Source organism: Bos grunniens, chromosome 2 (genome assembly GCF_055505025.1).
Source record: "Bos grunniens cultivar Pamir isolate PY7600 chromosome 2, Bosgru_T2T1.0, whole genome shotgun sequence".
NCBI lineage: Eukaryota > Metazoa > Chordata > Mammalia > Artiodactyla > Bovidae > Bos > Bos grunniens.
In genome coordinates this window covers 119,939,198-119,965,646 of record NC_141166.1, presented here as the reverse complement: position 1 = coordinate 119,965,646, position 26,449 = coordinate 119,939,198, and the positions used below count along the sequence as shown (strand labels likewise).

The 26,449-nt window shown below is 43.4% G+C and overlaps 1 protein-coding gene and 1 non-coding gene across 6 annotated transcripts in view; both read left to right on the top strand.

Annotated features, from left to right (window-relative positions):
* The first annotated feature begins 748 nt into the window (after positions 1-748).
* ZNF385B (zinc finger protein 385B) overlaps positions 749-26,449 on the top strand; it is a 491,813-nt gene continuing 466,112 nt past the window's right edge. For all 5 annotated transcript variants that reach the window (XM_086361045.1, XM_086361044.1, XM_086361055.1 and 2 more), the window contains exons 1-2: positions 749-885; positions 12,007-12,185. The gene's annotated coding sequence lies outside the window, so the exon portion shown is untranslated. The remainder of the gene's footprint in view (positions 886-12,006; positions 12,186-26,449) is intronic.
* On the top strand, positions 8,514-8,649 carry LOC147378661 (U8 small nucleolar RNA). Its single transcript, XR_015153710.1, has one exon. It is a non-coding gene; the product is annotated as a U8 small nucleolar RNA (small nucleolar RNA).

Sequence of the window (26,449 nt, the reverse complement as noted above, 5' to 3'; positions counted from 1 at the left end):
CCTTTTAAGAAAAGAGCCCTTTAGATCCGCGGCGAGCCTGCGATGCCTTTAGCGCTGCGGGCCTTCTCGGCTCCGCCAAAAACGCGGAGGCTGCTCGGTGTGTCTTACAGCCGAGAGCAGGTCAAAGAGGAAAAACAAATAGTTGTTCTGATGATCTCCAAGAAGAGTTTCACTCTGGTAGTATTTGAAAGATCCCGCCCCCCCACTCCCCCCGCGCCGCTGGATGCCCCGGTTTTGGGACCTCTGCAGTTGTCAAGAAATTTTTTTCAGGGACCAGGGCCCCGAGGTCGAAGACCGCGAGGACCCCCCTCATCGGGACCAAGACTCCTCTCCCTCGCGGTGCGCGCACGCCTGGAAAGGCGGGATTTAAAGGCGGCGATGCTGCGGGAGACTCTGCAGTGTCAACGAACCCCCGAATGGTCCCGCCTTATTCGCCCCAGGGTGTGTGCCTCGCAAGTCCCCGCCTGGTGAGCCGTCGCGAGCTCCGGTGCGCGGGAGAGGCGTTGGCGGGTCCGACCCCGGGGGTCCGCGGCCAGGCCGGACGCCGGGCGTCTGCCGAGCCAGGCCCGAGCCCAGCCCCGGCCCGGCGCGTCCCGCGGGCTCCGGGCACACGCCCCTCACCTGGGCGAGGCAGGGCGCGCAGGCGCTCAGCGCGGGGGCCGCGGCGGGAGCCTCAGCCCCGCGCCCGCCCGAGTTGGACAGTTCCGGGGCCGCACCCGGCCGAGCTGTCGCCGCCGCCGCCTGGGCTGCCGCAGACCGCGGGAGAGCGTCTGCGCGAAGCCCCAGCGCAGCCCCGGCGGGACCGCCGCCGCCGCCCGAGAGCGAGCAACAGCTTCTGGGCTGGAAGAGCCACTGCCCCCACGCACCAGCGGCCCGCGCGCGAAGGTAAGCTCCGGGCGCCCAGCCCAGCCGGGCCGGGCGCCCCCCGAACGCGCGCCGCCTTCCCACGGGCCCCCGCCCGCCTCCACTGGGCGAGCCGGCACCTGGGCGCGCCGCCCGAGGGAAGGGCCGCCGGGAGCCCCCCTCCCGATGGAGTTTGCACTTTGTCCCGCGGTCCCACTTGTAGAGGAGGATGCCCAGCCGCCGCCTGCCCGGGCTGTAGGCTGAGGCTCCAGTGAGCTTCTGGAGTTAGGACTGGGTCGTGGAAGCCAGAGGAGTGGAGGCGTCCCCAGTGTGGGATCTTGGGCTCCAGTGCACCCAGACGGAAGGAGGATGGAGCAGGGCAGAGGAGAGCACCCCTCTGTGGTTAGCCGCAGTGCCTCCGCCACCTGGGCTGGACGCCTCTCCCTTTAGTACAGGGAAATGGGTAGTTTGGGGACAGAGGTGTGGGAGGAAGATAGCAATTGAAGCTTGGGATCCAGAAAGAGTTCTCCAGATGAATGAAGGTGAAATGGGGGCGGCGAAGCAGAAGGTCTCCAAAGTTTGTACTTGCTGGGAGCCCTAGGAAGGGTGGGGGTGGGGAGGTTCGGTTACCAAGCTGTAGGTGAAGGTGTCAGCACGGGATGGGACTGCGGAAGGGACAAGGAGAAGGGGAGGGGGAGGACCATCTGCTTTGCCACGGTTGTTTGCGGGGGCCCGTGGGGAGAAGGAGAGCTGGCAGGACGCTGATTCCCTGACTTCTTCCACAAGCTCTGGAGGACACACAGTTTTTATGATGAACCTGGTGGGTGGCGGGGGGGGGGGGGGGGGAGGTGGGGGCGGGGATGCTGTGGTCCTTCAAGGAAAATAAATTGCCTTCAAGCCCCTACGCGCATAAGTGCAAAATAAACAGTTTTGGAATGCCCTCAAAAGTTCCTGGATTAGGGAACGCGTCTTCATTTTCTTCATTTTCATGCAGAAATGTGGTTTGCAGTTCTCTTTGGTTTGGCTTTGCTCAAGAGCATCTCACCAAGGTGAATGCAAACTTAGTTAAGATGTGGCAAAAGATGCTCAAACAGAAGAAATAAAACATTTGTGTTGCAGGGCCCAGCTTAAAGCTTAGAAACTGGCAGCTACAGAATAGTGCAAGAAGCTGTAAAAAAAAAAAAAAAAAAAATGCATTTGTCAAATTAAAAAGAAGGGTTTTTCACAAAGTAAACTATGTGTTAGATAAAGGATTTGGCTGGAAAGAACTCCCTTGAGTATTTCAGGGCCCAATTTCTCGGGTTTTCAGAGTCCTTTCATCTTATTTTGATGCCATATGTGCAGTGAGTGTATGTGCGACCTCTTCTCTTCCCTGTAACAGATAAATGCCCTTAGCATGCAAATAGGCATTGAAAGTTACGTTGTTACCTTAGGTTCTTAAGGTATAAAAAATATTTGACTAAAGTGTTGGCTGTAGTTCAAATTTTATATTCTTATAAATCACGTATTTGTAGATTTATAATTTACACTCCTACTCGTTTCCAGAAGTGATTTGAGGAAGCTTGGAATGAAAACCACAAGTCAAAAAGCTGTTCTTATAGATCTGCTTGACCTCCCTTGGGTACATTTGTAGTAAAAACACGTTTGAGAAGGTGAATTCTCCTAATAAAGGAAAAATTACTGTTCTCTCTGGAGTCATCCTCATAATATAAATGTTTTGCAGTATAATTCCTTATGTATTCCATTTGCATTGTATTGTTTTACATTATGTAAGTGATCTCTTTAAAGAAATTTAATAACCATTAAGTAGCATCTATATTTAAATAATGTTGATATTTTGCAGTATTTTACCAATATATAGATTCACATAGCAAAAACAAAAAACAAAAAAAACAGTGAATTTTATGTGTCCTCTTGAATTGAGGCAATCAAGGGAGGTGTCTCCTCTACAGTCAAACCAGAGAAGGAACTGTCGTTAGTACTTGTCACCCAAACATGGCCAATTAGTGAGACCTGTCAGCAGTTGGAGGGTAACTTTATAAAGTGCAACTATTATGTGAGGATTCATTAAAGTATATCAGGTGTTCTCAGCACTTTTTTTTTCTCATTCTGGTGACCTGGCTCAGAGACAAGAAAACCAAAAAAAAATCCTCCAAAACAAACACAATTCCAAAAGGTGAAATGTCTACATAGATAACGCTTTGTGGACCTCCCACCATGGAAGAATATAAAATCCATGGACTACCTCCCCAGCTTTAGATTTTTTTTTTCTTCCAGCTGAGTTTGAAGATATCATTGCTCAGTTTTAAATAGGAACAATTTATGTTTAAAAAAAACGAGCAATGAGTTTACTTCTCACTGGAGTGACTGCTTTATTTGTGAAAATCTTTGTTCACAGAAACAAAGAGCAAAATTGGCTTTCTGCTGTGCCTATAAAATCCCATGTCTTCGAAGAGCTAAAGAGCGAGGAGAGTTTGTCCCACTGATTTTTATTTGCTTCTGAGTTTTTATTGGGACCCCACCACCCCACCATTTCACTATATCTTACCACCTTCCCGACTCCATCTCTGTTCCTGAGCGTCTCATACAGACTTTTTATCCTCCTTTTTCTGTTTTTTTCTTCTGCAGATTTTTCTGGATCTTCTTTTCCATATAGATGACCTCTTTTTACTCTTTTGCATGTGACTTTTTATTCAGTGGTGTCCTCTTATTAGTGCTAGGTTATTTCCACTTTCTCTCCTAAATTTCATATTGACATTTGAACCACCCAGGAGGGGCCTTTATATTATTCTCAGGTGCTTCACATCTAACAGGTGTAGCTCTAATGAACATGGTTCTCCTTACATGAACAAGGGTGACTCTGTCAATTTCTATACTTCTCAGTCACCTAGAACCTTTCCAATTTATTTTCTTCCCACACATAATTCACAGACAAATGCTGTCTCCACGATGCCTCGCAATGCCAACTTCTCTACCTTTTTATTGCCATTGTGACTGTCTTTGTTCAGACTCCACTTATCTCCTTCTAGAGACTACCAGGATGTCTTCCTGACTAGTTTCCCGTCTCCAGCCTCTCTCATTTTCAATCCATTTTACACTCGTTTTACAGAATAAGCTCCTTAAAGCAGAGCCAAGCTCAGTCACTGGCTAATAAACTTCTTCTCGGTGCTCTACCAAGTGATATATAAACCTCTCTCTTGTCTGACATTTCAGGTCATTTGCAGTCTAGCCCCAGAGTAGCTCCACATTTTTTACTTTGATCTCATAGATTCATTCATTATTTAATTTATTCAGTAGATATTTGAGTACTGACTACATGCCAGGCAGAGCTATAGGTAATAATTTTAGAAGCAATACAGTATACCTTGTATATTGCTCAGTGATATGCTTCAGATTTTATTTTTCACTGGTGGGGTCCACTGTAAGAATATCTTACGTGGTTGATAAGGGACCCCGGTAATCCCACTGGCCTCCCTTCCCTTAGTCTCTGAGGCATCATCACAGACTCGTGAGTCTCTGTGAAGTAATTGGAGAATCCCTGTCTAGATGAAGGCAGTGTTCCCTCAGTACACAGCAGTCTTGTGAGTTCTGCATCTTTGCTTGTGCTGTTTTTCTGCCTGGAACAAACCTTTCCGCTTCCCCATTACCATTTCCATCTGTCAGAGAGTCCGTGCAATTGCTTACATGGTTCCTGATCTCCCTCTAAACTTCAGCTTCTGCTCTTCCAAACCTGGTTACACTTTGCTTGGTCTCCCCTTGGAGCACAAGTCCTAGTCTTCCTTAGGCGCAAGCCTTTTTGTTTTCTGCCCTAAGGGCATCAGGCTAACCATACCTGGCCTCAATCCTTCATTTCCAGAAAAACCCAGCTCAGGGCCTGGCTTCTCATGGGGCTGCAACAAATAATTTAGTCAGATTGATGTCTACTTGGCTACTTAGTTCTTTAGTCCACCTTCTGCCTGTAACACTTGTTTGTTTTTTACACTAGAGCCAGTGCTTTGCAAACTTGAATATGCGTCTAAATCATGAGGGGATCTAATTAAAATGCAGCTTTTGGTTCAGCAGATCTGGCAGGGCTGAGAGGCTGCATATCGACACATTTCTGAGATGATATTGAAAGAGCTGATCCTCAAACCACACTTTGAGTAGCAAGGTAGTAGTTCATGCTTCCTGAGTTTGGGGGTTTCTGGCCCTCCCTCCCTGCCAAGTGATTTTGCTACAGCTACTGTTTGCTTTGATATTAGGTGATTTTGAAAATACTTTAGGTCTCGCCATGCTTCTCATAGCTGAATGGAAGGTGCCACTATTCCCTTGTATTTCCCCCTTATTGTGTTGATAAAATGTCACGGTGGCTAGTTCTCCCTATTTTATTTTTTCTGGCCAGTTCCTTTGCTTTGTTATATATTTCTTCTCATCCCATTGTTTTCAGATTATGCCTGTTCTCCTTTCTCATTCCGCTATGCTTTTTATTGTTGTTGTTCCTTTGCTCTCCCTGGTTCTTGAAATTCTCTTTGGATGCCTTGGCTGACTCCCTGCCCCAACTGTTTTCCAACTGCTTCCAATTTTTTTTTTTTTTTTTTCTATGAAAGGAGCACTGACAAGAGGGGCAGATTCCAGCTCTCCGTCTGCCTTTACTGCTCACACGAGACGTTGGCAAAGCGGTTTCTTTCTGGACTCCTCCCTGTGGATGGACTGTGTGGGTTACACGGCTTCCTAGGTCTGCTTCAGCACCCGATGCCATGTGGGATCCTCACGTGGGGCAGAAGTGCAGGTTGAGGGAGGAAATAAGGATATTCTGGTGATGCTGGTGCTGGTGCCTGCTCCCAGCCAGTGTTTCTGTTCCAGATAAACAATGTGAACTTGTGTTGTTCTCTCACTACTCAGAGAAAGACTCATATTAAGAAAATAACTATTCTTTGGCCTTTGCTAATCCAGTTGTTTTCAACTGTGGCTTCATGCTAAACTGAGGAGTCCTTGAAAAAAAAAAAATACTGGCATTCTTAGCCTACCTCAAGGGAATGATTTAATTTATCAGTATTTTTTTTAAGTCTCCCCAAGTGATTCTAATCTGCAGCCTGGGTGGAGAACTACAGGATCTGAGGGCAAGTGAGGAGTGGCGCGCAAGAACATAGCCTCGTGCTGAGTCAAACCCTGGCTTTGTTCCTCACAGCTTTGAGAGCTTGGGAATGTTACTTAAACTCAGGTCCTTGATTGCTTGATCTGTGAAGTGGGTTGACTTGGTTGTTGTGAGGAATATGTGAGAGCCAGAGGTGCAGTACTGTGTGCATTGTGGTAGCTTATCATGACAATTATTCTATTGCATTTTATATCTGTTGAATCACTAAGGGTCAGTCATCTTGCCTTAACAGTTAATACTCTCACCCTCTGCTCAACTTTAAGATATTCAGCACAGTATAGTCACTTTGAAAGGAAATTTATGAGCATATTTTTCAGAAGTGGAAAAAATATAGCAGAAGGCGTACATATTAATAAAACCAACCACTTTTTTATATTTGATGCATTTGGTATGCCACATCAACTGTATGATCTCATAAATAGTAGAGATGAATTAAAATACATACAAACTGATACAAAAAGATGACCAGGCTTTCATACATACTTCCTGAAAAATGACTTAGCCCTTTAATAAAGACAGTTCTATCATCAACAAATAGAAAGGATTGAATATCATGAGTCTTAGAGAGCATTTTATTTTAGAAATAAATATGAATGTGTTAAACATTTACATGTCTAAGTTTATAATGCAAAATGAAATTTAAAAATAAAAGCACACACAGAGAGAGCCTGTCTTATGCAAGCTAAAGCTAGTCAACTTTTTCTTCTCTTTTTGGCTGAGATTCTGAAATAGCCAGAATATACTGTTAACATCATCAGCCAATCAAAATTGGACATAACCAATATTAATTGAGAACCTATATCCCCCTTTTTTCCTGGACACATCTGAAAATAAATGGGGGTATTCACTAGTTCCAGTGGGCCTGGCATAGGGACTCAGTCATGAATATCAGGAGTGGTTAGGCTAATGGACTTTGGGTTTGAAAGAGATGCAGATGGGTACTATTTTTCATCTTTTTCTCTTGGAATAGAATGTTTTATCTCTGCATTTTTTGCTTTTTGATCAGTAAGAGTATTTTTCAATGAAATCTTCACTAATGTTTATTCTCCATATTGTCGTTGTACTTTAGAAAATAACACAAGTTAGAAGATACTATGAAATTTTTAAAAGAACTTTTGAGTCCCTCTAGGGAAAGGACCATTGTGAGAAATGATTAGCTAATTCTTTTAAATGTTTGTTTCAATATACTCATGTTAAAATTGTATAAAATTCTACATAGAGTTGTGATTTTTGATGTGTGTTAAAGTATTTGGTCTATTACATATGGTATTCAGAATCTATGGACCTGGACTCAGTCAACTTAAACTGTTCACTAATCATTAGAGTTCAGATTCTAATTCATCTCAGGCTCAATACATTGCTAGTTCTGTGAAATATTAGTTAGGGATGTGGAAATGACTACTATTTAGTCAGAGAAAATTATTGTGTGTCTTGGGTTAAAAGGAATTTTTTTTTTGCAATATTTATCCTTGATAAATTAGAGAAGTGAGACCTGTATAGAATCTAGGAAATTTCAAATCTGAGCCTAGGAAAGATAAAGGTTACAAATAAAGGTAGAAAACTTCTGCTGATATTAACACTGGAATTTAAATTTCACCCAGAAATTGTGTGGACTCTATGATGTCCTTCCATTTGATACTTTCAGTTCAGTTGCTTAGTCGTGTCCAACCCTGAGCGACCCCATGGACTGCAGCACACCAGGCTTCTCTGTCCATCACCAACTCCTGGTGCCTACTTAAACTCATGTCCATCGAGTCAGTGATGCCATCCAACCATCTCATCCTTTGTCATCCCCTTCTCTTCCTGCCTTCAATCTTTCCCAGAATCAGGGTCTTTTCTAATGAGTCAGTTCTTCACATCAGGTGGCCAAAGTATTGGAGTTTCAGCTTTAGCATCAGTCCTTCCAATGAATATTCAGGATTTCCTTTAGGATGGAGTGGTTGGATCTCCTTGCAGTCCAAGGGACTCTCAAGAGTCTTCTCCAACACCACAGTTCAAAAGCATCAATTATTTGGCACTCAGGTTTCTTTCTAGTCCAACTCTCACATCCATGCACGACTACTGGAAAAACCATAGCTTTGACTAGACAGACCTTTGTTGGCAAAGTAATGTCTCTGCTTTTTAATATGCTGTCTAGGTTGGTCATAGCTTTTCTTCCAAGGAGCAAGTGTCTTTTAATTTCAGGGCTGCAGTCACCAGCTGCAGTAATTTTGGAGCCCAAAAAAAGAAAGTCTCTCACTGTTTCCATTGTTTCCCTATCTATTTGGCATGAAGTGAAGGGACCAGACGCCATGATCTTAGTTTTCTGAACGTTGAGCTTTAAGCCAACTTGTTCACTCTCCTCTTTCACTTTCATCAAGAGGCTCTTTTGTTCTTCACTTTCTGCCATAAAGGTGGTATCATCTGCATATCTGAGGTTATTGATATTTCTCCCAGCAATCTTGATTCCAGCCTGTGCTTCATCCAGCCCAGCATTTCTCATGATGTACTCTGCATATAAGTTAAATAAGCATCAGGTAGAATATAAGTTAAATAAGCGTCAGGTAGGATAATCCTTACCTGTTCCTCCTCTTGGAGGGCAGAATAGAATGTTATTTGATACTTTAGAGGTGGGAAAGCTCCCTTGCAGTCTTAGGGAGAGGTATTACCTTGTATGTCATGAAAATTATGATACTAAGAATAGGAATAGCATAAAATGCTATTGGTTGTGTATACCTAAACATACCTGTATATAAGCAGCAGTATATTTTGATTATTTATATATGAGATGATTTTACCTTAATCAGTTGGTTGTTATGCATGGTCTTTAATAATATTTGGAGATGCTGATGATTAAACAAAACTTCCCACACTTGTTACACTATTGAAGGTGGGAAGTAGTATAGCCTAATGGTTAAGTTCAGCTTCTGTAGTCAGACTTTGTGAACACAAATTCCAGCTTCTCCAGTCATTAGCTGTGTGATTTTTGACCAAGTTAATCAACGTATCTGTGCTTTAGTTTCCCAAGTCTAGGAGACAATAAAGGAAACTTTAAAGGGATTGTTGTCAGGTAAAAATGAGATAATACACATAACACACTTAGCAAAGTTCTTTGCTACAGAACTACATGAAGTTCTACAGCACTCACAAAGCTAGCCATTATTATAAATTATACAGTTTAATAACTAATATCAACTACTTCATAGATACACTAATTTCTTTGCCAAGAGAATTTCTGCAACTCTGATTTTTGAGCCTTTGGTTTGAAACTGACTTCTTATTTTTAAAATTAAATATGCCTTTGTTCACTTGTCTATTTTTCCTTGTTGACTTTAGGAGAACAATGAAATGGAAGGGAGAACAGAGGTGGAATTGTAAGCACTACAGGAACTCTTGAAAACATGTAACCGTGTGAAATGCAGGCAGATTTTTTAACAACAAAATATATAACTTGGGTTTTAGATTTTTGGAAAGACCAAGTGACTTAAAACGTTGCTTCTGCATGAATGTGCTTTGTGAACCCTGTATGCATGTGTAAACCTGGAATGTTTGGAAGTGACCCAAATCAGAGCGAGATCCAGGTACAGGAGCCAGGTTATATAACCAGTGTCTGTGTAACCAGGGCGGACTCATTCAAGGACAGTCTCTTCTCAGGCACCCAAGTTGTAGTTGAATAGTCACCTGGATCCTCCTGGGTTCACAGACATTTATTTTAAGACCTGAATTGGATTTTCTGTATTGGAATTTAGACAACAAAATAATTAGCAAGAAAAAAACATAATTGGTGAACTACAATTGGTGAACTTACCAAAGAGTTTAAGTCTGTATATATCTAATTACTACATGTATGATTCTTCATGCTCAGTCTCACTTCCACAGAAATAAGTGTCAAGACTCAGAGTGTGGAAGGTAAAATCTTAGTCTTGTTTCTCTTTTGTGTAGCCTTCTTCTTGTGTCCCCAACATGTAGTCACCAGGCTGGTCCTAAGACCTCTCTATTGCAGTGACTCTTGGACTTTTAGCATGAGAGAAAGCCTGGAGAGCTTGCAAAAAATGCAGATTCCTGGAATTCATCCTTGAAGTTTCTGACTCAGAAGTCTGAGGGTAGGATCCAGGAATACAAATATTTTTTTTTAAATTGAAGTGCAGTTAATTTATAATGTTATATTAATTTCAAGTATATATCAAAGCAATTCAGTTTATATATATATATACACACACACATATATATTTTTTTCAGATTCTTATATAAGATATTGAATATAGTTCCCTATGCTATACAGTAGATCCTTATTGTTTACCTGTTTTATATACAATAGTGTGTATATATTAATCCCAAACTCTGGAATCTAAACTTTTTATCCAAATATTTTATAAGAATCACAGTTGATTCACAGACCACACTTGGAAATCAGTACTAATTTTCTAGAGGAGCACTAGTTTCAACCTGGGATGCATATCAGAATTACTGTGGCTCTAAGTGAAGTCCAGTGAAATATGCTCAGCTCTGTCCCTCCACGCTGCATTAACCACTGCTGTGAGCCATCCGTGTGGAGTCTGTCATGTGTGAATTCTAGAGAACCAGGCTGTGTTCTCTCATTGGCTACCCACTGGCCTTTACCCACAGGTTTTCATCCACTGTGATTCTCCATGGTGATATGGACCACTGGCCACCACCTCAGTATCCCTGTGAGCTCACTTGTAATACTCAGATTCCAGGGTCCAAACGTAACCCTCCAAAGTCCAAAAAGAAATGATGGGAGGTAAGGTGTTGGAGCCAGAATTTCTCCCCTGTTCCCCAGATGACAGTCGTGCTTTGGCGGAGTTCTCTAGCCAGGTCTCTATGGTGCTCCAGACAACCCCAGGGGCTGTGGTAACCACCTGGAGTGTGGTGACCGTGTGGTCGATACAGAGACCACCACGACTGCTGAATGTCAGCAGTGTCTCTCCCCTTGCACAGCTCCAGCCCTCTCCCTTCTTTGCCTCCTGGGAATGCCGCTTCCCCTGTCCTTGTGGTTTTCTGGTGGGAAACACAGGCTCCTTCTCTCTGGTCTCTTCTTGTCCACCACCCTCTTCCACAACTGCCAGGTAGAGGCCAGATGACTATGCCAAGTATGCAGACGTGATGGCACATGTTCAAACTACCACTGTCCTGGCAGAAGGACCCCTGTAAGCCCTTCATACCCTTGAAGTCTTTCTTGCCTCCTTGCCTAAGCAAGGTTTGAATTTGTTGAGAAGTTCACAGGCTCTCGGATCTACTGTCTTCTTACACTGCATTGGCAAAGGAACAGTATAATGTACCCTTGGCTGGCAGGGGAATAGGCAATCTGGTCTTTAGAAATACCTGATTTCTTGAAATGTTTCTGAATTATCAAGAATTAAAGCCAGAAAAATGTTTACTGTGCTTGGGTAGTAGTTTTGAGTCTTCAGTGTGTGTACTTTAATAGACCCATTTAAAAATGCAAATTATAGAATGTTTTAATGTTGCTGTATAAAATAATAAAGAAACTGTATAAAATAGTGAAAAGAGGGAGGGGGCATATGTATGGCTAATTCATATTGCTGTATGACAGAAACCAGCACCATATTGCAAAGCAACTATCCTCTAATTAAAAATAAATAAATTTTTAGAAAGTGACATTAAAGATGATGAACAACTCTATTGCTGATTATTTTAAAAGCCACCAATAGTGTTCTGTCTTGCTAAATAGCTTTTGAATTTTAATTTTATTTATGTAATTTTTGGCTGTGCTGGGTCTTCGTTACTTCAGACTTTCTCTATTTGCAGCGAGCAGGGGCTACTCCTTGTGCAGTTTGGGGTCCTCATTGTAGTTCCACAACAAGTTCTCTTACTGTGGGACGTGAGCTCTGGGCTCTGGGGCTTCAGTGGTTGTGGCACATGGGCTCTGTAGCTGCAGCACACAGGCTTCGTTGCTCCTCAGCCTGTGGGATCTACCTGGATCAAACCACCTCCTCTGCACTGGCAGGCATATTCTTAATCGCTGGACCACCAGGGAAGTCCCAAATAACCTGTTTTTTTTTTTTTTTTAGAAAAACAAAATCTATAGAACCCCAGGGAGTGATTGAGGGTTAGGTTTAACATCTTATTGCAAGATCGTGTTATGGTGGAGCCCTGCATCCAGCCTGACGCAGCCCTCCTAGATGACCACTTCCTTCCTCAACGATAAGAAAAGCTCACTGGTAACTTAAGGCAGCAAGGTTTGTTGAAGGTGAGTGAGTGGCGAAAAGATATACCTACCTGGAAAATGATATCACCAAATTAGATGAGAAAGGGAATTATGCATATGGGAGATGGCAGTGTTATAGGTCTTCTCCAGAGGTAATTATTGGTCTTGTGGCAGTTTATTTTCTAACACTAGGGGAAAAAATTAAAAGGCAACCTCTGAACTGTTCTGTCTGGCTAATCGGGGTGGTTGTTGGAGAGGCCCTCCCTCCGCAGGATGGAGTTTTAACTGTCTCTGGGGCGCGTGCTTAGTTGGGAAGGTGGTGCCGCACCGGAGGCCTCTCAGACTAGCCCAGTTCTTTCTGTCAGGTTCTTATGATGACACTAGGAGCACGATTTCAGCACTGGTGAAGCCACTCGCAGCAGCCCAGCATGAAGAAAGGCACGGAGCAGAATCTCTGTGAGCCCCTCGCCCCACCCCCATGACGGCTGTTTCCCAACCTCCTTTAGTGCCGGCTGGCGCCAGAATAGGCGGCTTTTAACAGAGGTGGCGGCTGTCTGCAAACACTTGAAGGGATGACGTGCACAGAGTAGATTCATTTTTCCAAAGTTCCAGCAGCCACGACCAGATTCAGTGGGCAGGATGGTAAGGAGGCAGGTTTGAAATCAACACGGGAAGAACTTTCTAAGGATTCCAACTGTCCCGTAATGGCCTTGAAGTGTCATGCTCGCTCCAGCTGTCAGTGTGCAGTGGGTGAGAAGACCAGCCACCAGAAACAACAACAACAAAAAAATGGGAACGTCTTTGGTGGTCCAGTGGCTAAGACTCTGTGCTCCCGGTGCAGGGGGCATGGGTTCGATTCCTAGTCAAGGAACTAGGTCTCACATGTCTCAACTAAGAGTTCATATGTTACAAGTAAAAAGATCCCACGTGCTGCAGCTAAGGACCCCAGTTGCCATTATGAACATTGAAGATTTCATGTGCTGCGGCTAAGACCCAGCACAGCCAAATAAGTAAATAAAAAACATACCTAAGGGTAGCTGCAAGTAGCATTTTAAAAAAGAAAGAAACAGCAGTAAAGGAGATCTGGCACTGCACGGAAACTGGAATGGGTTGATCACTGCCATCAGTGCCCTTCTTGGCACTATTGATAAACCATTTAACTATAGGCAGTGGAGGGGGACATATAAGAAAAAAGGTAGAAGAGATGTGAAAGGATAGTTACGATGTCTTTTTGCCCCAGATTATTAAGCACATTACTTGTATTGAGCATCTGCTATGTGCCAGGGCTTCCCTGGTGGCTCAGCTGGTAAAGAATCCACCTGCAATGCTGGAGACCTTCATTCGACCCCTGGGTTGGGAAGATCCTCTGGAGAAGGGAACAGCTACGTGCTTCAGTAGTCTGGCTTGGAGAATTCCATGGGCTGTGTAGTCCATGGGGTCACAAAGAGTCCGACTCGACTGAGAGACTTTCACTCTCACTATGTGCCAGAACACTATATCATTTAAGAGCCAAAAGGCCCAAGATCCCTGTGTGTCCCCTCTTAGCCAGAATTCTGCAGTTGTTTTTCTGCCCCTCACATGAAGGTCAAGCCCTGTGCTCATCCTCAGTGACTTCCCATAGGCTTTCCTGAGTACTCATCATATCTGAACTAAACTCCTTGATGATCTTTTCATGTTCTCATATCGTATTTTTTGTGTCTCTCATGGTGCTTGCAACATTAGATTTTAACAGTTAGTTTGTACTGATTGTGTTGATTTTTTCCTCACTAGACATAAGCTCTTTGAAAGCAGATCCTTAGTCATCCAATTAATGACTGATTATCTAGAAATAGTGAATTCTAGTATCTGTTGCGGACAAGGCAATGGCGACCCACTCCAGTACACCTGCCTGGAAAATCCCGTGACAGAGGAGCCTGGTAAGGCTGCAGTCCATGGGGTCGCTAAGAGTCAGACACGACTGAGCAACTTCACTTTCACTTTTCACTTTCATGCATTGGAGAAGGAAATGGCAACCCACTCCAGTGTTCTTGCCTGGAGAATCCCAGGGACAGAGGAGCCTGGTGAGCTGCTGTCTGTGGGGTCGCACAGAGTCGGACACGACTGAAGCGACTTAGCAGCAGCAGCAGCAGTATCTGTTGACTGAGTATTTGATTACTCCTCTTATTTCATCCTGTTCCCAAGAGAAATATCTAGGAGGAATTTTATCCTCAAGTTAAGGACCTAAGAGGAAAAATACTGGAATACTCTTTATTCTCCTGGCCTTGCCTTTCCGGTTCTAATCACATCCTAAGTACCTATCATATTCATTCTATTCCAGGGGAAGAGCAGAAGGTGCTAAAGAGGATGAGGTAGAAAAAAGTGCCCAGTATTAGAGACGGGGAAAGTCCCTTTTTGTGTAACTCCTTTATCAACTCAGCTATGTGTGTTGCCTTCAGCAGCACTGGTGGTAGGTATGATGAGGAGAAAATCCTGCTCCTGATGTTAACCAGCTGTGTGACCCAGCACTAGTCCTGTGACCACCTTGCCATTTTTTCTCAGTAAAATGAAGAGTTTGCCCAGGCAGTTTTCAGGGGCTCATTCTGGTCCATGCGTGCATACAAAGTTGCTTCAGTTGTGGTCTGACTCTCTGAGACCCAGTGGCCTGTAGCCCGCCAGGCTCCACTGTCCGTGGGATTCTCCAGGCAAGAATGCTGGAGTGGGCTGCCATGCTGTCCTCCAGGGGATCTTCCCGACCCAGGAATCGAACCCCTGTCTCCTGCATTGCAGGCGGGTTCTCGACCACTACTGCCACCTGGGAAGCCCCTATTCCGCTCCAATACACTGTAAAATGTCTTTTCCCTTCCAAGGTTTTCTGAAGTTCTTTTCCTCTTCATAGTATTCTCCTGAATAATCAAGAATACTGAATGATATTGATGAGAAACAATATTGAGAGGTGACATTGGAATAAAGCTGTGTTTGTGATCTGACACATCTAAATTGAGTCCCTGCTGTATGACTTTGGGCAAATGATAATCATCTCCAAGCTGAAGATTCATGTCCTGTAAAATAGGCATGCTATTCTACATTTCCTAGGATTGCAGGACTCAGTGAAATAATGAATATGAAGTGCTGATTCTATACCACAAACATAATGAGCTCTTAGAAGATGATAGTAGTTCTTATTCGGAAGTAGCCACCTCTCTTTCTTCCTCTTCTGTCCAACCCCTGAAAGATACCCACACACAAGTCCTAAAGAAGTTACTGGGCATAGGTTTTCTTTGTGTGTGTGTGTAGTCCTGAGCATCATTTCTCTTCCATCTAGAATTAGTAGAGGACAGTCAAGGTCCCTTCCTACTGGGGCAGCCTGCTCCTACATGTATAATGGCCAAACAGATAACCCATTTCACAGTGAAGGGGGATATATTTATTTTGACATTTGCATAGAAGACAAGAATGTTGCTGGAAGTAGGTGTGGGGTCAGCTATCATAATATCAGGTATAATATCACACTCAGGTTGAGACTCTTTTATTTTAAAAAGCTTTGACTGAGCAACAGTGACACGGCAGCTCCCCAAGTCTGACAATAAAGACACCTTATGAAAATGTATGAAGTTCAGGTCGTAAAAAACAAACCACGCACAGCAAGCAGTAGCATTTCTTATTAAAATAATTTTAAGTTTGTTGTCTTCATGTTGCCTATAATAGAAGCTTGTGCCATGGCTAGATACCTCAACAGCCTGTAAACTTTTATATGGGCTTTTGAAAAGGGATGATAGTTTTATGAGATATGATTTTCTCATCTCACCAAATTAGATTATTTGAGATAGTGTCCCAGGATGTAAAATTTCAATCCTGAGTAAATCTGTACCTCAGAGGCTCTGTGCAGCCTGCTAGCAGAGTGGAAATGGAGTGCAATAAATCTGCCCTGAGCCCATTTCTCTCCACACAGCCCCATAATTCATTCTCTGCTTGGTACCCATGACCACTTTTTCACGGCTAATCAGTCTGTATTCAGGCTGGCTTCTCTCAAGTGCAAGGTGCGTGCATGCTGCCGCTCAGTTGTGTCCGATTCTTTGTGACTCCACGAACTGTAGCTCCCCAGGCTCCTCTGTCCCTGGGATTCTCCAGGCAAGAATACTGGAGCGGGTTGCCATGTCCTCCTCCAGGGGATCTTTCCGACTATCTCTTACATCTCCTGAACTGGAGGTGGGTTCTGTACCACTAGCGCCACCTCAAGTCCAGTATCTCCTTCTCGATCCAGACTGCATCTCTCTCTCGGCATGCTGTACCACTTCTGGGTGTTTTTCGAGAACCGTGTGCTCTCCATGTTCCTAATCATGCTCTGGCTATAAGGTGGCATATTTGTTTACAGTATACTTTTTTATTTTATTCTTCTAGTGTTTTTGGCTGTGCTGGGTCTTCATCGCTGTTGGACTTTTCTCTAGTTGTAGCAAGCAAGGGCTACCGTCTAGTTGCTTTATGTGGGCTTCTCAGTAGAGCGACTTCTCTTGTTGCAAAGCATGAGCTCTAGGGTGCGAGGGCTTCAGTAGCTGTGGCACATGGGTTCAGTAATTGTGACTCCTGGGTCCTACAGGCTCAGTAGTTGGTCAGCTCAGGCACATGGGCTTAGTTGCTCCGTAGTGTGTGGGCTCTTCCCAGATCAGGGATCAAACCTGTGTCTCCTGCATTGTTAGCCAGATTCTTTACCACTGAGCCACCAGGGAAGCCCTGCTGCAATATACTTTCAAAAAGATATTCTGTTTAAAATAGATTAAAATAGATAACAGCATCTCTGAGGACACCTCAGAGATAGGTTCAGTGAGTATTTGAGTTGGGCTTTCCTGAGTCTTCTCCGAGGGGACGGAGGAGCCGCCACTAACACAGCTGGTTTCTTTATTCCGGTCCCTTCCACCTCATCTATGAGGAATGCCTCTCCATCACTCCCAGGCTGTCTCTCTTTCCTTCACCTCAGCATTGTATTGGTTCAGTGGCACCACCATCGAATGCTGCTGCAAAACCAAGAATGGCTGCAGATAACTTTTAAGGAGCTTGGGAAAAAAAAAAAATGTGTTGGAAAATTTCCTCCAAGGTGGAGTTGAAGTCATCAGATTGAACTGGGAATTAAACACATCATTTCCAGTCCTGATTCCACTCTTAATTATTTTTGTGATACTGACCAAGGGATTTATTTTCATTGGCCCTCACTTTTGTCATGTATAAAACAAGCAGTAGCAATGGCACCTTTTAGGAGAGAAAATCCTATGAATTATAAATTATACAGACATGGAAAATTGTCTTCTCTTCCTCCCTACAATTTAACAACTTACTGTCACAAGATTATGTTAACGGACCTGGGGCTTTGGGAGAAGAGTTATCAAGGGTGTTATGCCTCCCCGCAGGATGTAAGTTGAGCGTCACTCATAAGTGAGGTTGTATAGAAGGCTGGTTAACAGTTGTAACAGCCTGGACAAGGAGCAGGGATCTAGAGTAGCAGTTTGATGCAGAATACAAAAAGCGAATGCTCTGCGGGACAGGAAACTGGCGACGTCAATGGCATCCAGTTTGTTAGTTTTAGGGGAAGAGTTATCTTCATGTCCTTCAGTGATTTTTAAAGATAGTTCATTAAGGAGCTCCTTAAACTTTTTTTTCAGAATGCTTTCAACCTGAATGTATTCATTCACCTTCTCTTCAACTCTTGAATTTGCTAATAGCCTCTATTTCTTTCTTTTTTTCAGTTACAAACATATATATATACATATATATATATATATATCCAGGTTATTTTCCATTATAGGTTATTATAAGATATTGAACACTGTTCCTTGTGTTATACAGTAAATTCTGTTGTTTATCTATTTCTTTTTGTTTTTTTTATTTTTTAACTTTACAATATTGTATTGGGTTTGCCATATATCAAAATGAATCCGCCACAGGTATACACGTATTCCCCATCCTGAACCCTCCTCCCTCCTCCCTCCCCATACCATCCCTCTGGGTCATCCCAGTGCACCAGCCCCAAGCATCCAGTATGGTGCATTGAACCTGGACTGGCGACTAGTTTCATATATGATATTATACATGTTTCAATGCCATTGTCCCAAATCATCCCACCCTCTCCCTCTCCTTGTCTAGCTTCATAGGGGAGGAAGCTGAAGCCCTGAGAAAAACCCAGAGTGGTCCCGCCCTGTAGAGGAGGAGCAGCATAGGACAGTCAGCAAGGACAGGGCTCCCAGCAGCTTCAGGTTGGGCTGTGGACCAGCAGTGTTACTCAGATCTGCTGAACCTGAATCTCCGTCTTAAACCTCTGGTTCGCTGCATTTGCACATTAAAGTCGGAGAAGGATAGTCATGAAGTGTAATCTTCCCGTCTACCGAAAGTTCTTTTTTAGCTCCACGCTTCTGAACCCGGCGCAGGCCCTCTGGGTTCATGGAGAAGCCAATCGATAAAGGGAGAAGCATGCCCAAGGTGCCATGGGACAGCTTCCTGGATTTTATATGTGAAGTAAAATAGAGGTATTTAGCCCTCACCGTCATTTTGAGGGCTTATTTAGACAAATATAAATAGATAAGCAGGATATGAAATACTTATATTTCAGTTTAAGGCTTTCTAAGTTGGTCCCTGAGCAAACTCCCTTCTAATACCTTATATCTGCAGAGGCCCATGTGAAAGTATGTAAATATAACAGGACAAGTAAGCAGCATATCTGCTTAGACATCTGAGTGATTAGAGTGATTTAAGTTAAATCTTGTATCTCTGTCTCTAAAATGACTATAGGATTCTAAAGCTGTTAGACTGCCTAGTTTCCAAATTCTGGAAATAGCCATTCTAGATGTTTTACAAGAATATGGCTTTAAAGTGCAATCATCAGAGTAACCGATTAACACCAAATCTGGGAAATAAACATGTTCTCATTACTGTTTTGGTAGTCAGCAAGGCATTAACTCATCCAAGAAGATGACTTTCCACAGTCAAATAAAAAAATGTATTTAGTTTCAACTGAGTGCAGGTGTGGTGAATGGAGAAGATACTATCTAAGAGGAAAATCTTTGAGCTGTTCTCTTTGTCTTTCACCATCTTGCAAAAGAACCGCTGACTTTGAAAATGTCCTGCCAGGCACACGACATGACAACTCTTGGTAGTGCCAAGATAATTGAATGGGACAGATGAGAGTGAGTCATTTGTTCTGAGATATCCAGGACCAACCACCTTAACATTTTTTGAATTCTGGGGCACCGTCATAAATATGGGATAATGGATGCTTCAGTTCTTGCGTTCCTCAGGAGGTCTCTAGGATCCCCCCCCCCAGGGAAACTCTTGCCAGTTCCCTAGTGTGACCATCTGAAAGGGTCACTTGTGCACATGTTACATCATTCATGGAAGCCTAGGAAATGGAACAGGGCTGTAAATCTTTACAAATCTAATGTGAAAGATATAGTGTGTGTGATCCATATAGTTCTTTTATGTGAGAGGCAGATGTGACATGCCCTTTGTGTGATGGCTTTATCTTTGATTCCTGTCCCTGTCATTTTTTGTGGCACTTGCTCTCAGCTTTACAGGTAGAATGACATTGTTGTTTTGGCTGGAGTATGCTGGGTTGACAGCCTTCGCTGACTGCAGCCCCTCCCCTGCTGAGATTTCCTATCTCTTGAGGCTGGCATTATATTATGCCACAGTATGCAGCCCTGGTTCCTTTATTATTTTTGTTTTTCTCTCTTACCTGTCTTATATTCTCTCTCATCGTTCTTTAGATTGCATGGTACCCAGTCAGATAATGTGACTCCCCAAAGAAATAGACTCTATGTCAGTCAGTGGCCGCCAGATCATACCGTTCACGTAGACAAAAATATTCTATAATAGACATCCTAGTTTATTCCTTGAGAGTTTCAAAATATTACCACCTTTAAGGGTGTTAGGGTGGTTTCTAGATTGAGATAATCAGAGTGGAGATAATTAATCATGTGTGGTGTTGGAGTAGTTAGTATACTTTTGACATAAAAAAGGAATATCTCAGGTGTATAGATATTGTACATGTCACTAAAAGAAGGTTATAAAGAAAGACTGTGGAATATATGTCTTCAATACGGTTCTTCAAGTTGAATAGTTTACAGACTCTGTCATTCGTGAGAGTTATAATTTTACCCAATGCTGTTTGTATTTGGAGTATTCTTTGTTATCACATTTTTATTTAAATTCTGAGAGTGATAAGGCTTGGCATAAATAGTGTTACATTCTTTAAGACCATAATTGAACATCCTGTACATGTTTGCATGCTAAGTCGCTTCAGTCGTGTCTGACTCTTTGCAACCCTATGGACCTTAGCCTGCCAGGCTCTTCTGTCCATGGGATTCTCCAGGCAAAATTACTGGAGTGGGTTGCCATGCCCTCCTCCAGGGCTGTACATGTTTACATGCCTGTGAAGTCATATTGATTCTTTGTCCTTTCTCCCCTCACTTCTTTGCACTGCTGCTGCTAAGTCACTTTAGTCGTGTCCGACTCTTTGTGACCCCCATGGACTATAGCCTACCAGGATCCTCTGTCCATGGGATTCTCCAGGCATGAATACTGGAGTGGGTTGCTGTTTCCTTCTCCTCTTTGCACTGATATTAAGCCATATAGTTTGATCTTCTTATTCAAACCATTCCTTTAACTGAATAATTATGATATTTTCACATTGGTTTGCTTCCTTTTTCTTCTTTCCCTCCTTTTTTTTTTATAAAAGAAATTCACTTTATGATTCCATGTAGAAATAACAATAGCTATAGTAACCAGAGGCTGTAGTCTGCTTTACTTTGTGTGATAGCGTTTAAGCACTTTACATGCACTATTTTGCTTAACACCAAGAAAGGCACTAGCATCATCCCCATTTTACAGATGATGAAACTCATGCTTAGAATTCCAGGAACTTTTCTAGGTCATACGGCTCATGACTGATAGAACATGGTCTTGAATCCAGGCCTCAATGACTCTAGAATCTACCTTCTTTATGACAACCATAATGCAAGAGCAGAAAGGAAATCGAAACATCATCTAGTTCAAATTATTCTTTTCACAGATGAAGAAATAGGTCAAGAGAGGTTACATGCCCCACACTAGGTCATACAGCTAGCAAGTGAAAGAGGCAGCTTCAGTTGGTGTCCATTTTCAAGAAGGCTATGTAAGCATATTCCACTCTATCTGATAGGATAGCTTGGACCACGTCCTCTCTGGACCAATGCATGGTAGCAAGGAGTATGATTCTCCTTGATCAGAATGGTTCAATGTGGCTGCTCCCTCATGCTCCTCTTGCTGCGGGTTAAGAGGAGTCCTTATAGCTGGGAAGATACATAAATAGTATCACTGTTTATGTTGTCTTCTAGGCTGTAAGCCTCTTTCTAGCCAGATTCCCTCAAAGTCAGGAAGCAAGTCCCCACTAAGGAATATTCTATGTTATTAGGAACCCCGCTTCTCCATTCTGGGCTTCCTAGGTGGTGCTAGTGCTAACGAACCTTCCTGCCAATACAGGAGACATAATGGGACGCCAATTTGATCCCTGGGTTGGAAAGATCCCCTGGAGGAGGAAATGGCAACCCACTCTAGAATTCATGCCTGGAGAATCCCATGGACAGAGGAGCCTGGCAGGTTACCGTCCATGGGGTCTCGAGCAGTCGGACATGACTGACACGACTTAGCGTGCGCTTCTCCATTCAAAGCAGAGCAAATCCAGGAGCAAACCAGTATGCCTTCGTTGTTCTTTGCTCAGTCCACTCTCCATGCCCTGCCTCTAGGTTGAAGGTAGATTGAGTTTGACAGATGGAAAACCAGCAGCAGTCCTGAGACTGGCTGCCAAATGGGACAGAGGAGGCAGTGATCTGATGGGTTGTGGCATTAAACTGAAAGTGTAGAACATTGATGCACAAATGAAGGCAATGAATGGTGACCCTCCTGAGGAAAGAGTGATATTTTTCACTACTGAAGGAACCATCTTGAAGGTTTGGAAAAGGGAAAAGATAGCTACTGGGTAAGGTATTGCTTTCTAGATCATGATTTAACTTGTAGAAGGGTCTTCAGCATAGATGTGTGTCCCAGTTGGACTTGTTTTTAACAGTATATTTTTCTGACCACAAAACGAAACTGATTCAAGAAAAGTATGAGGAAAGAAGTTACGATTCACTGAGACGCACATCTAGATGGAATGGTGGTTCACTTGATCCCTTGGTGGATCACTTGTTTTACTCTAAACATACATTTCCCTTCCCTTTCCAGACCTCTGTGCTGTCTTTGCCTCAGGGCACAGTTGTACAGTAGAGATGAAAGCAGAAGTTGCCCAAACTAGAGGAGAGACTGGCTCCAGTGTTTTAAAAGCTCTTAGAAGGGACTAGATCCTCTAAGGGAAGAGTGTAGGGACCTTGGGAAAGGATAAGCAGGACAATGTAAAAGAACAGAAAAAGAGAGGTTGACTTCTAAGGTTAGTGGATTCAATGCTCTGTTTTTTTTTGTTTTTTTTTTTTGAGCACTCCATGACTTTGTAGTGGAATTTGATCATAGGGAAGCTAAGTATTTTCCTTGCTGTGTGCTGTATTTAGTTGCTCACTCATGTCCAACTCTTTGAGACCCCTTAGACTGTAGCCTGCCAGGCCTCTCTGTCCATGGGGATTCTCCAGGCAAGAATACTGAAGTGGGTTGCCATGCTCTCCTCCAAGGGATCTTCCCAACCCGGGGATCAAACCCAGGTCTTTTGCATTGCAGGCAAATTCTTTACTGCCTGAGCCACCAGGGAAGCCCAAGGTATTTTCCTTACCAGCCTTATAAGGAATCCTGCAGTATGTGAAGCAGGTCCCCCAGCACCAGAGTCCATGAGACTTCTTTCAAAAATGCAAATATAAGTACGTTTCCAGAAAAAAGTTCCTTCAGTGACTTCCTGTCTGTAAGAGATGCAGAAAAGTATTCCAGGCAGTCAAAATTGCCTGTGTAAAACTATGAGGTTGATGACACATGTACTCTGCACAGGTGACTTTCTTCATCTGGATAGCAAGGTTGTTGAGCAGCTGGAGGGATGGGCGAGGGCCTTCAGGGATGGTCTTGACTGCCATCTGGTGGAGTCTCCATAGGCCAGTGTTTTCAAATGTTTTCTTAGGAGCATACATAATTTTTAAAATAATACAAATCTTGCACAGAAACCATGAACTCTCATGCCATGCCCTCCCCTACATAGCCTTGAACTCTTGAGGTGTCTCTGTGTGACCGTGACTATGGATAATTGGGAACCCAGTATCTGATCACATTTGGGATTTAAAATGATGACCATAATGGTGGTATGAATATGCATTGAGCGGTAGAGATGGAGAATGTCAGACTGGATGCAAAGAGACCAAGGTAGTGAGAAGAAATTTGTGAATACAAATCGGTAGGTCCAGTGGTTAAGACTCTGTGCTCCTGAAGCAGGGGGCCAGGGTTTGATCCTTTGTCAGGGAATTACATCCCACATGCTGCAACTGAGACCTGGCACAGCCAAACAAATAAATTAAAAAAAAAAAAACAAATTGGAAATGTAAAAATAGGTTCATTTACCTATGAATTTCAGCTTTTATTGTGCACCTTATTTGGTTTGATGGTTGAAATTTAGTTTTAATTCATGGTTACTCTCCTACTCTGAATTAGATCAAATTTCAGGGGAGTGTTTTTATACATAATAAAAACGACTTCTTACTCAATGCTTAATTATGGAGAGAGCAGGACTTTTAATCATTTCACGCATTTAATTACTGTAGTAATCCTGTATAACCTGTACCATTATTATCTCTATCTTATGTATTAGGTCTGTAAAATTGAGCACTTTGCCAGAGTCAAATAGCTCTTAATGATTAGAGCTAGGATGGGAACCTAGACAGCCTGCCTCCTAGTATGTGCCAGTATCTTTGTTCTTAACCAGTGAAGTTATGATGTGGAAGCATCCATGGGGAGGGTGCCATTTTGTCCTTGAGTATGATCAGTCCTCTCTGGCAACTCTTGCCGTTGCATTTTTTTCCTTCATCCCATCTGGTTCTCGGACATCATTCATGCACGTTGCTCTGGATCTTCCGGAAGGATTCATTCAGCTATTCACAATCTGTACCACACTTGTAAGAAACTCTCTGAGGCTGTCTAGGACTGCATCCACCGAGAGCAGAGGTCTCAACTGCAGTTTTGCCCCCAGGGACATTTGGCAGGGCCTGGAAATGTTGTTGGTTGCCCACACTGAGGGTGGGGATTACATTCCTGGAATCTAGTGGGTAGAGGCCAGGGATGCCAATAAACATCCCACCATACACAGGACAGTCCCCACAACAAAGAATTAGTGGGGACAAAATGTTCACAGTGCCAAGGTTGGGAAACTGCAGCATAGACGTGAAATTACATTTCAGCCATTTCATTTAAAGTCATGCTTTATTCCCAGCCCTCCATCTTCCCAGGAAGGCATAGACTCCCTTGGTTCTTAGGTCCTCCAAACCTTCTGTGTGTGTTGTGACTTTCCCCTCCACCATGGCTCAGTTTGGGGCTGTTAAGTGGGCTGGGACGTGGCCCCCTTTTCAGGTACCCACTTAAGTTGAAACACTCTGCTTACCTTTTGGCTGTTTCCCTCTCCCTTCCTTTTATCTAGTCTGAATGTAAGAAGTTTTGCTTTTATTCATCATATTTTTCCAAATCTGTTGCCCATGAGTTCCCCTAACATTTGAAACAAACTGTAAGAATTGATTACCTTTTCCTCTGCTTTATGCTGTATGATCTCTGTCCTGGGGGCAATAAATACAGAAAAGTCAGCAGGCTGAACGAAATTTTACAGAAACGCAAGGAAAACCTTCGTTTGTCCATGTCAGCATTTTGCAGTCTATATTCTGAGGTATCCCACTGTGCCTGGAGAAGTCACTAGATGTTTTATGAAAAGGAAGAACTAATGCATGTATTCCCTCCTCTCTAAGAATCCATACGTGGGTATAAACAAACCATTTACATTTGTTTATTCCACAACTTCCACAAAGCATTTGACCAGAAAGCTTTTCTTTTTTATGAAGTCCCTAAGAACGGCTTGTACATAATTTTGAGAAATGCTAGTCTGTGTGTTAAGTGTGACCTTTATCTCAAAGCATTGATGGAGAAGAGAGGACAGTCCTAGAGATGTTAGAAGTTAGACTCAGCAAGGCTTGATAAATGAATGGTCCTTGGAGGTAAAGAAGCAGGAGAAATCATTGAGAGAATGATAGAAATTTCAAGATTGAAGGAACAAATTTTGTATCATTCTTTATATATCGCCAAGTACTAGGCACCAGAGATTTTAAAAAGTGCAAATCACAAAATGACAGTCCTGGACTTATCTCCCTCCTGAATTACTGTAATGGCTTTCTAAATGGTCCCCTACATTTCCTTCAGTGCATCTTCTAATCTCAACATCACAAAGTGACCAAAGGAGCCTTTCTAAACACAGATGTAATCATGGCATTGCTCTGATCAAAAAACCTCTATGACTCAGTTTTGCACAGAGACAACCCAGATTCCTTTTCATAGTGTTCAGAGGCCCTTGTTAAAATCTTCTTGAATATGGATTTACCATGGGGTGGTGAGAAATGAGCAGCAGCTCTGATTAAACAGATCTTGCCTTGCACAGCCAGTACCTATGTGCCGTGTGCTTTTGGGGACTCTGTCTGGGGGACAAGGCAAGCTGTCCTGGGGCCCTTGCATCTGCTCCTGCCTCATGTGGATGCCTCACTTCTGTATGTTTTATACATCTATCATGAAAAGTGAAAGTCGTTCAGTCGTGTCTGACTCTTTGCGACCCCATGGACTCTACAGTCCATGGAATTCTCCAGGCCAGAATACTGGAGTGGGTAGCCTTTCCTTTTCCAGGGGATCGTCCCAACCCAGAGATCGCACCCAGGTTTCCTGCATTGCAGGTGGATTCTTTACCAACTGAGGTATCAGGGAAGCCCTATAAATGTATCATAATTTAATCTTAGAGTGGGAGCATGTGTGTTCCCGTCTCTGCCCATGTAGGGGTCTTCTCTTCGTCCCTCCAGATCCACTTTTGCCCTTATTCACTTGTTTCTCTACACTGGGAGGCTGACCTGAGTGGACTGAATCTATGGTATCCCTCAGCCTCTGTCTTACAGTTGGGCTTGGTTAGTGGAAAATCCCAACAGGAGACAGGAGAGAGGGAGTAGAGTGATGTCAGAGTGCACATCCCCTGGATCCCTCTCTCAAGGGCCCCACAGTCTGGCTGTGTGCTGTGCTGGCCAGTGCTTCTCTCCAGGCGGTCTCCCCCATGGTCTTCCTCTCCAGGCTGGGGTAACTGCTCTCTCCCTGGTGGGGGTAACATC